This window comes from Sapajus apella, unplaced genomic scaffold, assembly GCF_009761245.1.
Source record: "Sapajus apella isolate SASKATOON/1434 unplaced genomic scaffold, GSC_monkey_1.0 scaffold8, whole genome shotgun sequence".
In the NCBI taxonomy this organism is placed as follows: domain Eukaryota; kingdom Metazoa; phylum Chordata; class Mammalia; order Primates; family Cebidae; genus Sapajus; species Sapajus apella.
The window spans coordinates 6,577,680-6,591,233 of NW_022436948.1; the positions used below are offsets into that span (position 1 = coordinate 6,577,680).

At 45.3% G+C, this 13,554-nt stretch overlaps 1 pseudogene; it reads left to right on the top strand.

Annotated features, from left to right (window-relative positions):
- Nucleotides 1–12,362, top strand: part of LOC116551041 — a 30,853-nt pseudogene extending 18,491 nt beyond the window's left edge.
- Nucleotides 12,363–13,554: the final 1,192 nt, after the last annotated feature.

Genomic DNA, 13,554 nt, shown 5'->3' on the forward strand with positions numbered 1-13,554 from the left:
TCCTGAATAATATCCTGAAGAATATTTTCCAACTTGGATTCATTCTCTTCGTCACATTCAGGTACGTCTATCAAATGTAGATTAGGTCTTTTCACATAGTCCCATATTTCTTGGAGACTTTGCTCATTCCTTTTTACCCTTTTTTCTCTAATCTTGTCTTTTCCTTTTATTTCATTGAGTTGGTCTTCGACCTCTGATATCCTTTCTTCTGCTTGATCAATTTGACTGTTAAAACTTGTGCATAGTTCGCGAAGTTCTCGTATTGTGTTTTTTAATCTCCATTAATTCACTTATATTCCTCTCTAAATTGTCTATTCGCGTTAGCATTTCATCAAATCTTTTTTCAAGGTTCTTAGGTTCTTTGCATTGGGTTAGAACATGTTCTTTTAGCTCACAGAAGTTTCTTATTATCCACCTTCTGAAGCCTGACTCTGACAATTCATCACACTCATTCTCTATCAGGCCTTGTTCCCTTGCTGATGAGGAGCTGTAATCCCCTGAAGGAGGAGAGGCATTCTGGTTTCAGATGTTTTCAGCCTTTTTGCGCTGGTTTCTTCCCATCTTTGTGGATTTATCCACCTGTCGTCTTTGTAATTGCTGACTTTCAGATTGGGTCTCTGAGTGGACATCCAGCTTGTTGATGGTGATGTTATTTCTGTTTCTTTGTTTTACTTCGGTGGACGCCCTCCGCCACAGAGCTGGACCTTCTGGGGTTCAGCTGTGCTTGCTGTGAAACTGTCAGCAGTCAGCATTTCCAATTGCTGTTTCCTTGTGGGGGTGGGACCAGCTGAGCCTGATCACCTGGCTCTCCGCCTCAGAGTTCCCTTTTTTTCTTTTCCTAATTGAACAGTCAATTCTCTCCCAGGTGCCCCAGTCACCCACCGAAAAGGCACCGGGATCTATGCAATTTCCCGTGCGGTGACCACGCTGGCTGAAACAGCGGCATTGAGATTCGTGGCGCGTTTCTGCCTGGGAATCTTCCGGTCTGGCCCCCAGCTTCAGTCCCCTTTTCAATCAGCTGGATGGGTGACTCTGCCCTCCCAGAGTTCCAAACACCAACCAAAAGGCACCCAGTCCCTCATACTCCGCACTGAGAACCACTGTGCAGGGACACCAGCAAAACAGCTGCACCAGCCAAAAGAGTTGCGCTAGTGATCCGTGGGGCTCCTCCGCTGGGAATCTCCTGGTCTGTAGGCAACAAAAATTCATCTGGAAGTCTGGCGTCCACTCACTCCCTGCGCCTTCACTGGGAGCTGCAATCCTGAGCTGCTGCTAGTCGGCCATCTTGGATCTCTCTCTCCACCTGAGGTTCTTGAAGGTCCTGTCCTGTGCTGACGTGCCTGCTGACATTCCTGTATGGTTAATTGATTCTGTCATTTCTAATTGTGAGCTCATATCAGTGAAGCTCACTCTGTAATTATGCTGTGTGGTGTGAATTAAGAGTGTGTCCCCACAAAGCAGTTTGTTTCTGCTAGACACCCAGGGAAATTACCAGCCTAGACCACGTTGGCTCATTGCTCAGCCGGACGGGTTGGTAGCTCTTAGACTCTGCAGGTAAAGTAAATGCAAGCCCCACCCCTACCTTAGGGCAGGTGAACAGATTCCTTTCTTCCCACCCAAAGCCTGAGTCACAGCATAGCAAATATGCTTCTGTGCCACCTGCCCTAATGGGCAGATTGTTCTTCAAATCTGTCCTTTTGTAGAAGATGCAGCACTCTGTGGGTTCTGACCTTATATACATGTTTTCAGCTCCATGTTTCTACCATGAGAAGGCCCAACACGATGCTCTTTTCCCAGCATGGAAATTAAAATCTAAACCCCTTGGTTAGAAAGATAAGCAAATCTCCCAAGGCAATAACAGCAGCATTCGTCTCTGACTGCTCTGCTTCTTAGGTCCTGTTCTGTTTTGGCCTAAAGGTGTCCCTCACTTTCTTGCAAGTGGAACCTCACATTTTTATCCAGTATTTCAAGTTTTTGTTGTTTTCTATAGCAAAACAATAGTTTTGTCATTTAAAAAAAAAAAAAAAACAGTTTCGGGGTATGTGGATTACATCATTGATAAAAATAGAAGCCCTAATCTGTGTATTTTTTAGGTTCTTAAAATTTGATATTAAATTCAAAAAGAATACCAAAGAACTCTTTGGAGCCCTAAGCTACTTATTTAAACCATAGAGTATGAATACATTGAATGACTTATTCTTATAATGACTTGTAAGCTAATCATGGAGTCAAGGGAATGTTCAAATTTAAATTTCCACATACTGAAGCTCAAGGAACACTCAGAAACCTTCCTGAGTCAGCATCCTTTTCTCAAAAGCTTAACTGCCTGCACCAACACCTTTCCAAGGCCAGTGAGTAAGAGAGGAAATACGCCCATGTGTTTCCCTTCTAGGACTGCCAACCTGCCAAACTGTTATTCTCTTCCATTTGTGGGCTAATTAAGCACCATGATTTCATTCTATTAAATATAACAATGCTAAATTTGTATGCGTGTGTGTGTGTGCATGTCTGTATGTATTCAGAATACTTGATAACACTTCATATACTGCCTATTTTCCAATGCCTAAATTCACACTTAAAATCAATTTATCCTATTTCTCTTCTTTGCAGTTAACTTTTTGCTGGGAGCATAGAAATATATTTATTTCTAAGTCAAATTTTTCCCGAAGTCATTACATTCCTTAAGATTCTCCTTCTACTGCTTTAAATCTGGACTTGGTTGAAATCGTTCTATCAGAATGTGAGCTCCTAGAGGGCAGGGACTTTGTCTTCTTCAGCCCTATAACTTTTGCCATATAGTTTGTGCTCAGCAAATATGTGTTGAATAAATGAAAGAACCTTTGAGCTTTTCCAAATTAACTTCTCTCCCAAAGCTGGAATTCTCTTTAATGGAATCTCTGAAACCCAGACTTTGCCTAAATACTTCTACTGACACAGAGTTTTCAATAGCAGGAGGAAGCCTGTTCCGTTTATGGCTAGACCTGTTTATTTGGTTGGTTTGGGTTTTTTCACTTGAATCACTCTACACCCACACCTGTTCCACATGGGTCCAGTTTATTCTTCTGCAGTAGTGTTCCACTGTGTTGTGACTGTTTATGTCCCTCTTCCTAAGTTCATGTGTTCTGATAACATCACACCCTAACTGCCAGTGTGATGTTATCAGGAGGTGTGACCATTGGGAGGTCATTGGTATCATGGGGAGGGAGATATCATGAATGAGATTAGCGTCCTTATTAAAGAGGCCCCAGAAAGCTGCCTGGCTCCTTCCATCATGTGAGGACACAGGGGAGAAGGTGCCCTTTATGCACAGGAAGCAGGCACCTTTGCCGGCACCTTGATCTTGGACTTCTCAGCTTCTAGAACTGTGAGCTATAAATATCTGTTGTATACAAGCCACCACAGTCATGGTATTCTGTTCTTGTTACAGCAGCCCAAATGGATTGTGACATGCTCCCCAGGGTTGCACCTGATTCTGCACGGTAGCCTGTAAAAACACAGCTGCCTTATCTTATAATACATTCTTAGAGCTGGCACCATCTTAGGTTTTGTCCTGGAAATCAGCATTTTTTAGAATTTTCTCCACAGGTATGGATGCAGTTGGTTCATGGGCCAGCATGAATGCATCACTATATTCTGGCAACAAGTTCACCCCAAATTTCTCTCCTCCACAGTTGAATGTTTCTCATTCTTGTAACCGGTCCTGTGAGATGGTAGTTTTCATCTCTTGGCTTGGTCTAATCCAGACATCCCTTCTGAAGATACATCACCCATATAAATGGACACACAGTCTAAGTGCTGTCAGCACACCACAGGCAATGACAGAAATGGCGTGACACAGTTTTTCTATCAGTGTGGCCTGAGCATTTCCATTGCCTTAGGTTTTGTCCCATTTTTAACTTACCATCGGTTAAGTCTCTAGTTCTTTCTCATAAGCATAGCACATACAGCCAGGAAAAGAAACCTAAATGTGGACATCTCCATTTCCTCTTTCTAAATTTTAAAATGATGTTTGGTAAATGTTTCAATATTTAGATCAACTGAAAATAATATACATTCCAAGCAAATGACAGAGATGAATGACCCAAAATAAGCCTAGACCTAGACTAAATGCCAAATGTCTTAACTGCTCAATTCAGGGCCTGGAAATGAGAATTTGAAAGACGCAAGTGAATCGACATAGGGAGATCTTTCAATCACATGTCAATACCCCAGGGAGAGAATCCACCACGGAAAACACACTAATCAACCAAGTGGGCAGAATGACCTGGCCAGTTACCATAGCCAGCTTCCGTCACCAGCCACACTAGCAGGCTCCTGAACAAAGGAGCCATAATGGCAACAGTGGAGGTTACACATGAGTCCAAAAGCATGGGCTCCTATTCACCAGCTGATCTAACTACTGCTACTATCCAATGTCCAATTTGCAAGCAACAGAGACTACCCCTGAGCCTCCATGACACCATCATCCCTGGAGAAGACTAGCAAGACATGTCTTTGTGAGTTAATTATATCAGACCCCTTTCTGATGCAGCAATGCATCTTAATGGGAACCAACACATTTTTGGGGTAGGTTTTGCTTTTCTTGCCTAGAAACCTCAGTTGGCATCACAATCTGGTAAAATTTATAAAACTACACACACACACACACACACACACTTTTTTATCCACCAACTAAGCAGCCTACATAACATTGCACTAAGTCAAGAGACGCACTTTACAATAAAAGAATTGTAGCAGTGTATACCTGAGCATGCAATCCCTTAGTCCCATCATATAATAAAACACATGGAAGCAGCTAATTTAATGAAGGCTTGGAATCACCTTTTGAAGACGCAACTGAGGCATCAGCTTGGAGGTGATAACCTGCAAAGATGAACCATCATCCTCCAGGAGGCCACCTAAACCCTTCAAGAAGGACCATCATATGGTGGTTTGCCTCCAATAAATGGTCACAAGAACAAAAGGGGAAGGACGGAGTGGCCCTGCTCATCATTACTCTCAGCGATCTCCTTAGGAAATTTGTGCTTCTCATGCCCACACTCCAGGTACTGTGGGTAGAAGGCCCTAGTTGACAGAGAAGGAATGCTTCTTTCAGGGCACACAGTAAGAGTCCCATTATGGTTTTGGCCCACTCTCTTTAAGCTTCTTGTGCCAAGAAGAACAGGAAAAGGACCAACCAGACAGGAAAGTATTCCCCCTTCAACAGGGGCCATCGACCCTGCTCCTTGGGGTGGGTAGGGCTATAGTCATGAGTGGTAGTAGGGAAAATCACCTTGGCACCAGGTGATCTCCCCTGCATGTATTTTGTTACACCCCTGCCCAATCTTGGCAACAAATGTCCAAGTGTTGTTCGTTGTTAACATGGTAGCCAGGTGTTCAGACTCCTTAGGGATGAGGGTCCAGCTCACCCCCATGAGGTCAACCACTTAGACAGGAAGTGCTACTCAGCCAAGGGCAGGGGAATACAGAATGGTAAGAGTGGAGGAAGACCCGCTATGGCTTTGAGACAAGCTTTAGCAATAAAGACTATAAGACTACAGGGCTCTTCTGAGTTTCCCCACGAAAGGAGAGCAGCTAGAATGCTGGTGCCGTTGTTTAATTAAGCATGATTGTGTGCTGCTATATCATCTGTTAGAGAAAAAGGGAAAAAGATACAAACTTGGAGCATTTGCCAATTACTGTGGTGTAAAAATTTCCTCCATACCCTATTTAAAGCTACCAATGACTTAACAACTGTCTTGCAAAATTCCTGAAAAGTCTAACAATCTGCTGTCACAGTCTGTTACAAGCTGGTTACAGCACACCTTTGAAAGCACATTGCTCTGTGAAGGGAGGAGATCTGAGTCAATCTGGAGTAGACGTTCCAGGAATGTGAGATAGTAGATGCTGTTGCATGCTTCCCGGGTCCGCTGTTCTACCCTTTTCAGGAATGAGCCATCCAGGAATTGCCCTTGGCAAAGGAAGCTGCCTTTCCTAAGGTTTTGCTGGGACCGCCTGCATCTGATGAGGGGCGCATGGCGGGTACGAAGGCTCAGCCCCCTTGCTTCAGTGGGACAGCTCTCAAGGGCCATCCTGGCTCCAGCGCCCCGGCAGGATTCACTGAAGGTCTGTGTTCAACCAAGAGCAACTCAATCACAGTTCACCTCCGCCCTCCACCCAATCATATTCCTCTTACCCCTCAAAAGAAAATATTCCTCAGTATGTCCCAGCATGCAAATCTCAGAGGCTCAGACTCTGTTTCCCAGACCTACAAAACTTGAGAAGACACATTTTTGGCAAGAATTGTCAAAAGAGTGAAGAAGAGAAAGACTGAGAAAGTGAGAGAGAAAATATATAAATAAATCTAATATAGACAAAAAGGGGACATAACTATAGGGAAAGTGAGATTTGAAATAGTGTAAGAATACCCATATCCTAATGAATGCGGGGATCTAGATTAGAAAGTGTCCATTGCTAGAAAAATTGGCTGTTTACTCTGCTGATAGTTTATTTTGCTTTACAGAAGCTCCTTAGTATAATCAAGTCCCACATGTCTATTTTCAATTTGTTACAACTGCTTTTGAAGAGACACTTGGGGTGCAGTAGGGGAGCTGTGCCTGCCCAGGGTGGGAAAGGTTCACTTGGGGTGCCGTAGAGGAGAAAGATATACAAATGCCAAAACAAATACCAAAATACCAGGGAAAAAAGACAGAGACTAAACGTTAAAGAAACGGAAGTAGTGGTCAAAGATCTCTGCTACCAAAAGGCCTCCAGTCTCTGACAATTTCCCTTTTAGATCTCCCAATCATTCAAGAAACCATTAATTCCTAAGTTATCTTATCTTAACCTAAAATGCTCACAAAATATTAAAAGAGCAAAATAAATCTGACACACTCACTTTAAGAGATGAACGTAATCTTAATTCTAAAACCAGAAAATGACAATGCAAATTACACACACACACACACACACACACACACACACACATCTATATTTGCAAACTCATTTTACTTGTTCTTCATTTACTAAATCATTTATTTAGCAAAAATTCTAAGTAAAATATTAGCCAACTAAATCTAACTGTATGTATTTTTTAAAAATACAATGTGAGCAAGTAGAGTTTATTCTAGAAAAGCAAAGAAAAATCTGTGGATGTAATTCACAACATTCATTGACTAACAGTACGTACAATGACATGACTATTTCAATCAATAATGAAAAATTATTTGACAAGTTTCAGTGTACATTTTATAATAAATGTCTCTGGAATAGAAATCAGTTTCTTAAGCTTCATAAAGCTTATATACTAAAATCTTACAGCAAATGACAAGGGAGAGACGCTAGAAACACTTTAAAATCAGGATAAGACAAGGATGTCCATGATCTCCACTTCTGCTCATTCTAATAAGGAAGGAAAAAGCAGCCAGAGATGTAGGAATTGGGAAGGAAGTGACAAACCTGTCATTTTCTGTGTCATCTAAGAAATACAAACAGAATCCAGGGACAAAGCTCTTAAACCAGTGCGTGGGTTCAGAAAGAACACCAAAAACGAGCTTATCCAGGCTGGACTCAGTGGGTCATGTCTGTAATCCCAGAACCTGAAGAAGTCGAGGCTGGAGAATTACTTCAGCCCAGGGGTTCGAGACCAGCCTGGCAAGATGGTGAAACCCTGTCTCTACTAAAAATACAAAAAGTTAGCTGGGCATGGTGGTGTGCATCTGTGGTCCCAGCTACACAGGAGACTGAGATAGGAGGATCACCTGAGCCTGGGAGGTCGAGGCTGCGCTGAGCCATGATCACACCATTGCACTCCAGCCTGGGCATCAAAGTGAGACCCTGTCTCAACAAAAACAACAACAACAACAAAAATAAATGAAATGGGTTTACCCTGCAAAAATGCAATAACATCGCAACTAGGACACACTGTCGAAAATAAGATGCCGCTAAAAAAGAACTAAAACGCTAAGTATCAAGATATTAATATAGCCAAGAATTTATGAGATGTCTGTGGGAAAAAAACATAAAAACACTGTACAGGACACATTCACGCATGCAACAAAAATGATGGCACACCTGCACGGTGCCATGCGCTATACTGGAGTCTAAAGACAGAGCCAAACATCAAATCAGTCTCTGCTCTCTGAAGTTTAAATGCTAGTGGGAGAGAGAAAATAAAAAAGCAAACATAATAAATTCTACAGGGTAGTATGAGAATGTAAGTTTCATGGGTGCAATAAATGGGCTTAGGGATGCTGGAAGGGGGGTCTCAGATTGAAGGGGGTTGCCAAAGTAGGCCTCAGAGAGAGGGTGATAATTGAGAAAAGACTTGAATGAAAAAACAGAGTGAGGCATGGGGATATGTTGAGGAAGAGTGTTCTAGGCAGAGGAAGCAGCCAGTGCAAAGGTCTGGGGTGGAAATGTGCCTGGCATATTCAAGGACCAATGTGAAGGCCAGCGTGGGTGTAGCAGGGCGAATGATCAGGAGATGTAGGAGATGGTGTGCAGAGAAATGAGGGGCTGCTGGGCAAGGGAATGATGCATTCTGATTGACATTTTTAAAAATCATTCCTGGCCAGGCGCGGTGGCCAGGCGCTCACACCTGTAATCCCAGCACTTTGGGAGGCCAAGGCAGGTGGATCACTTGAGGTAAAGAGTTTGAGACCGGTCTGGCCAACATGGTGAACCCCTATCTCTACTAAAACTACAAAAATTAGCTAGGCATGGTAGCGTGACCCTGTAATTCCACATACTCGGGAGACTGAGACACAAGAATCACTTGCATCCGGCAGACAGGGGTGGCAGTGAGCCAAAATTGTGCCATTGTGCTCCAGCCTGGGCAACAGAGAGAGACTTCAAATTAAAAAAAAAAACAAAAAGTCATTCCAGATAGATGGAAGATTGGAAAGCAATGAGTAGATACTGAAAATATCTAGGAAGAGCAAAGAGGCTTGGACCACAGAAGCAGCAGGGAAGGCGGCAAGAAGCGGTCAGATTCTGGAAGTATTTTGGAGGACGACTCAACAGCATTTCCTGATTGATTCGCTGTAAGGCATGAGAAGAAGAGAGGCGGCCAGAAGGACTCTCAGTTTTTGGGGGCTGAGCAGCTAGAATAATAGAACTGCCACCGAAGTGGAGAGAGCAGGTTGGGAGGGAGACCGCAGGTTCCGTCCTGGACATGGCAGCCACCCCAGCAAAGAGGATGGGCCGCAAGCTGGATCAAGGCATCTGGAGTCCAGGTGGGAAGTGAAGGGAGATGCAAATGTGTGAGTCGTGAGCTCACTGCAACCTCCACCTCCCGACTCCACAGCCGTGAGCTTGGAAGAGAGGGAACAGGTGCAGACAGAAGAAAAGAAGTCCCAGGACCCAGGCAGGAGAGGAGAAATCAGCAAAGAAAAAAAGAAAAAACAGAAAGCAGCTGGAGAGGCCAGGAACAAGCAGAGGCAGGAGAGTGAGCTGTGACATGCACTGACATTGGCTTCAGGAAGCCGAAGGCTGAGGTTTCATCCCTGCAGCTCGGTGAAGGGGAACTTATCAATGACAATGCCAAGAGCAGTTTGGGGACGCAGTGAGAAAAGCTGATCACAGTAATTTCAAATTAGAATATCACCTTTGCAACATTTCCATAAATCTAAGATTATTCTAAAACAAAAATCTTCTTTCCTGAAATAGAACAAGAGGAGAGGAACTAGGGACCGGAAGCATGGACAATTCTATCCGAGGTTTGCTGTAAACAGGAGCAGAGAAAAGGGCAATAGCTAAGGAGGAGAGTGGGACCAACAGAATAATTTTTTTTTAAGGAAGAAGAAATAAAAGCGTGTTTCTACACATAGGAGCCAGGAAAGACATAGAAATGATGATGTAGGTGAGGGGGAGGAGGCTCACGCCGCAGCACACCTTTCGATAGGCAACAGGGGACAGGTCCTAGGCACAAGCAGGAGAATTGTCCCACTCTAGGAGCTTGGGCAGTTCATCTCTATTGCAGCAGAAGAGAACGTGGAGGCTGTAGATGCAGATGCAGGCAGGTGGGTAGGTGCAGTGGGAGTTTGGAAATGTTCTCTTCCATGTCTTCAGTGAAGAAGGAATCCAGATCACCAGCTGAGAGAGAGGAGGAAGAGGAGGATGGCGGGAATCCGAGAAGAGGGGAACCTCTTGGCATCTTCACCTAGGAGAATGGAAAAGCCAGTGCACCAGGAAAACGGCACTGCGGACTTGCAGGGGAGTGTGCATGCCACTTGATGTTTTCAGTCATTCATGTAAATGTGACCAGTGAGTGTAGCTGTCTTTTTCTCTAGCCACATTCTATTAAATGGGCATGGACAAGAAGCACATGGCAAATTGCAGTCGGCAAAGTGCAGTCCATCAGGGCCACAGCCTGAGCAGGCAAGAGCAATAAAATCATTGGAAGAGAGAGAGATTCGGGGAACTGGAAAGTTCCTTGTTGGAAGAATCAACCACATGGACTGCAATCATGCAGAATTAAGGCTGAAGTGGTGATGGAGAGAGTGACAGAAGCAGGAGTCCCGATCACTGAGAAGTGAGCAGTCAGCAGATGGCTGCAGCCAATGGGAGAGGGAGATGCCATCTGACGAGACAAGGCAAAGCTGAGGCATTTAGAGGGGTCCAGAAGGAAAGGGAAGCAGCAGGAGGGACTCCTGCCCCACCTCCAGGTCTAGCAGGGTGTGTCCTAGAAGGAACAGTGGAACAGCCCAAGGGTTTGGGCAGGAATGAGACATGCAGAGGATATCGGGGATACTCGGACACCTGTGGGGATCTGGAAGGAGGCAATGAGGAACTACCGGGAATTCCAGGGCATCCGTGGTAACTGACACACGTGTGGGTGAGAGGCACGCAGAGGCGAGTCATGGTGGACACAGGGCCAGTGTGTGTGTTGACACTGAGTGCTGGGACCAAGGAGGGGATCCGGATTCCCTCAAACCCCTGCTGAGGGAGGCCTTCCCCCCAGCCACCACGCCTCTCTCCAGAGCCTCATTGAAATCCTTCTTGGTGGCAGGTAGGAGACTGGGAGAGGTGTGTTCCCCACTAGGCATGGGAATGCTTTACTTCAAGCACTCAGGGTACATTCTAGACCCTTGTTAATAGGTGCAAAGATGTCAGGAATCCACGAAAGATGCCGCTTAGATGGATGAACAACAGAATAAAGATGTCATTCTCCCTACATTAAGCTATAAATGCAGTCCAGTTGCCATAAAACTACATGTGGGTGTTTTAGTAGACTTATTTTAATTTTAACATGGAAGAAGAAAGGACTATGAAGATCTAGGTTGGGCCAGACACGGTGGCTCACACCTGCAATCCCAGCACTTTGGGAGGCCAAGACTGGTGGATGACTTAAGCTCAGGAGTTCAAGACCAGCCTGGCCAACATGGTGAAACCCCACCTCAACTAAAAATACAAAAATTAGCCTGATGTGATGGTGTGTGCCTGTAATCCCAGCTACTCAGGAGGCTGAGCCAGAGAATCGCTTGAACCCAGAAGGCAGAGGTTGCAGTGAGCCGAGATCATGCCACTGCACTCCAGCCTGGGCAACAGAGCCAGACCCTGTCTCCAAAAAAAAAAGAGCTAGGTCAACTTTGAAAAAGCCAAGTAAGATTGGGTGCAGTGACTCACACCCATGATCCCAGCACTTTAGGAGGCCAAGCTTGGTGAATAACTTAAGCCCAGGAGTTCAAGACCAGCCTGGACAAAATGGTGAAACCCCATCTCCAATATATACAAAAATTAGCCAGGTGGTAAGAAACACAGGGTCGTGGCCCCTTTGGACTTGGCCCCAGACAACCGGGGTCGTGGCCAGGACACTGGCCCGGACCATCCACACAGGCGCCCAGCAGCTGCAAGACGCTGCAGGAGAGCAGGAAGCTGAAGAGAAGGCAGCAGCTCCCAGACACACACCAGCGTCAGCATCTACCCTCCCATTCCAGGAGAGGAGAGCTCTCGGAGGTGGGCAGGAAAGAAGTTTGAGGAGATCCCAGTTGCACACATTAAAGCATCCTACAACAACACACAGATCCAGGTGGTCTCTGCCAGGAACCAGCCCCTGCCCGTGCTTCCTGTGGCACAGAGGGATTTCGGAATGCCAAGAAGGGCACCAGCATCGCCGCACAGACAGCATGCGAAAGCTCTACAAAAGGGTGTGACCCACATCTGAGCTGTGGTGAAAGGCCTGGGGCCAGGATGCTTGTCTGCCATCAGCGGACTGACCATGGGGGGCCTGGAAGTGATCTCAGTCACAGACGACACCCCCATCCCGCACAACGGCGGCTGTCCCAGGAAGGCTCGGAGGCTGTGGTGGGAAGGAAGCCTGCACTCAGACCTGGCCTCAAGCCTCAGCTCCAGTGGGACCTTGTAGAAAGCTCCCTGTCAGAGTTCTCTCTAGAATATGCCTGCTGGAGATCCTTCAGACCATAGAGTGAGCTTCGCCTCCTTACACAGTGGCCTTTGCTTGTACCTCCACGTGGATAGGTGTGCCCCAGAAGTGAGCTTTGCATCTCTTGGCAAGAGGGAGCTAAGGGGGCAGCCGTGGCCTAGGCCCAACCTCTGCTCTGAAAAAGTAAAATATCTGTACCATCAAAAAAAAAAAAAATTAGCCAGGCATGGTAGCGCATGCCTGTGGTCCCAGCTACTTGGGAGGCTGAGGTGAGAAAGATCCCTTGAGCTTCAGAGATCAAGGCTGCAGTGAGCTGTGATTGCGCCACTGTGCTCCAGCCTTGGGGACAGGGCAAGGCCCTATCTCAAAAAGAAAAAGAACAAGGAAAAAAAAGCAAAGTAAAATAGATTTGTTCTGCCAGGCATAAAGGCATACCTCAGAATTACAGTAATAAAAAGACAGCAAGCCAACTGCATAAAGTGGAAATTACATCAAGGAGACAAAATAGAGAGTACAGAGTAAAACCTGCGTCTGAAAGGGATTTAACACAGGGTAAAGGGAAACAAAACTCAAACAGGAAAAAGGGACATGGGTTAGTACATAGTACTGGAGAGACCATTAGTGTATCAATCAAAATATGACTGAGTCTCCACCTAACGCACAAATCATCATGCGCTCCAGATGAATACAACACCTACCTGAGGAAGGTAAAGCAGTGACGGTAACAGAAAGGGATGTAAGAGAATATCTTTATGATTGACAGATAGGGTAGGACTTCTTAAAACTTTCAATGTACAGAAATATTAGTAAATTTGATTGTATGAAAATAAAGGAGTTTTGTTACAAAAGATCACCCCATGGACAAAAATAAATCCATGACCACAAATCTACAAGATAAAAAACAAAAGTGTAGAACCAAAAACCCGTGCAAAGCAACAAGGAAAGTCCAGCAACCCTACAGTAAAATGAGTAGAAGCGGTTCGCTGAAATGCAGCCAGATGAAAGGCAGCCCACATGGGGGGAATATTGGCCATCATTAATAGGCAGAGAAACGCAAATTAATACCATGGAAAATCACTTTACTCCTATTAGCCTGGCACAAATGCAGCAGCTGATGCCAAGCGCTGGCAGGAATGGAGGGACACTGGAACTGTGCCCACTGGTGGAAGGGGGGGCCAGGCACAGTCGGG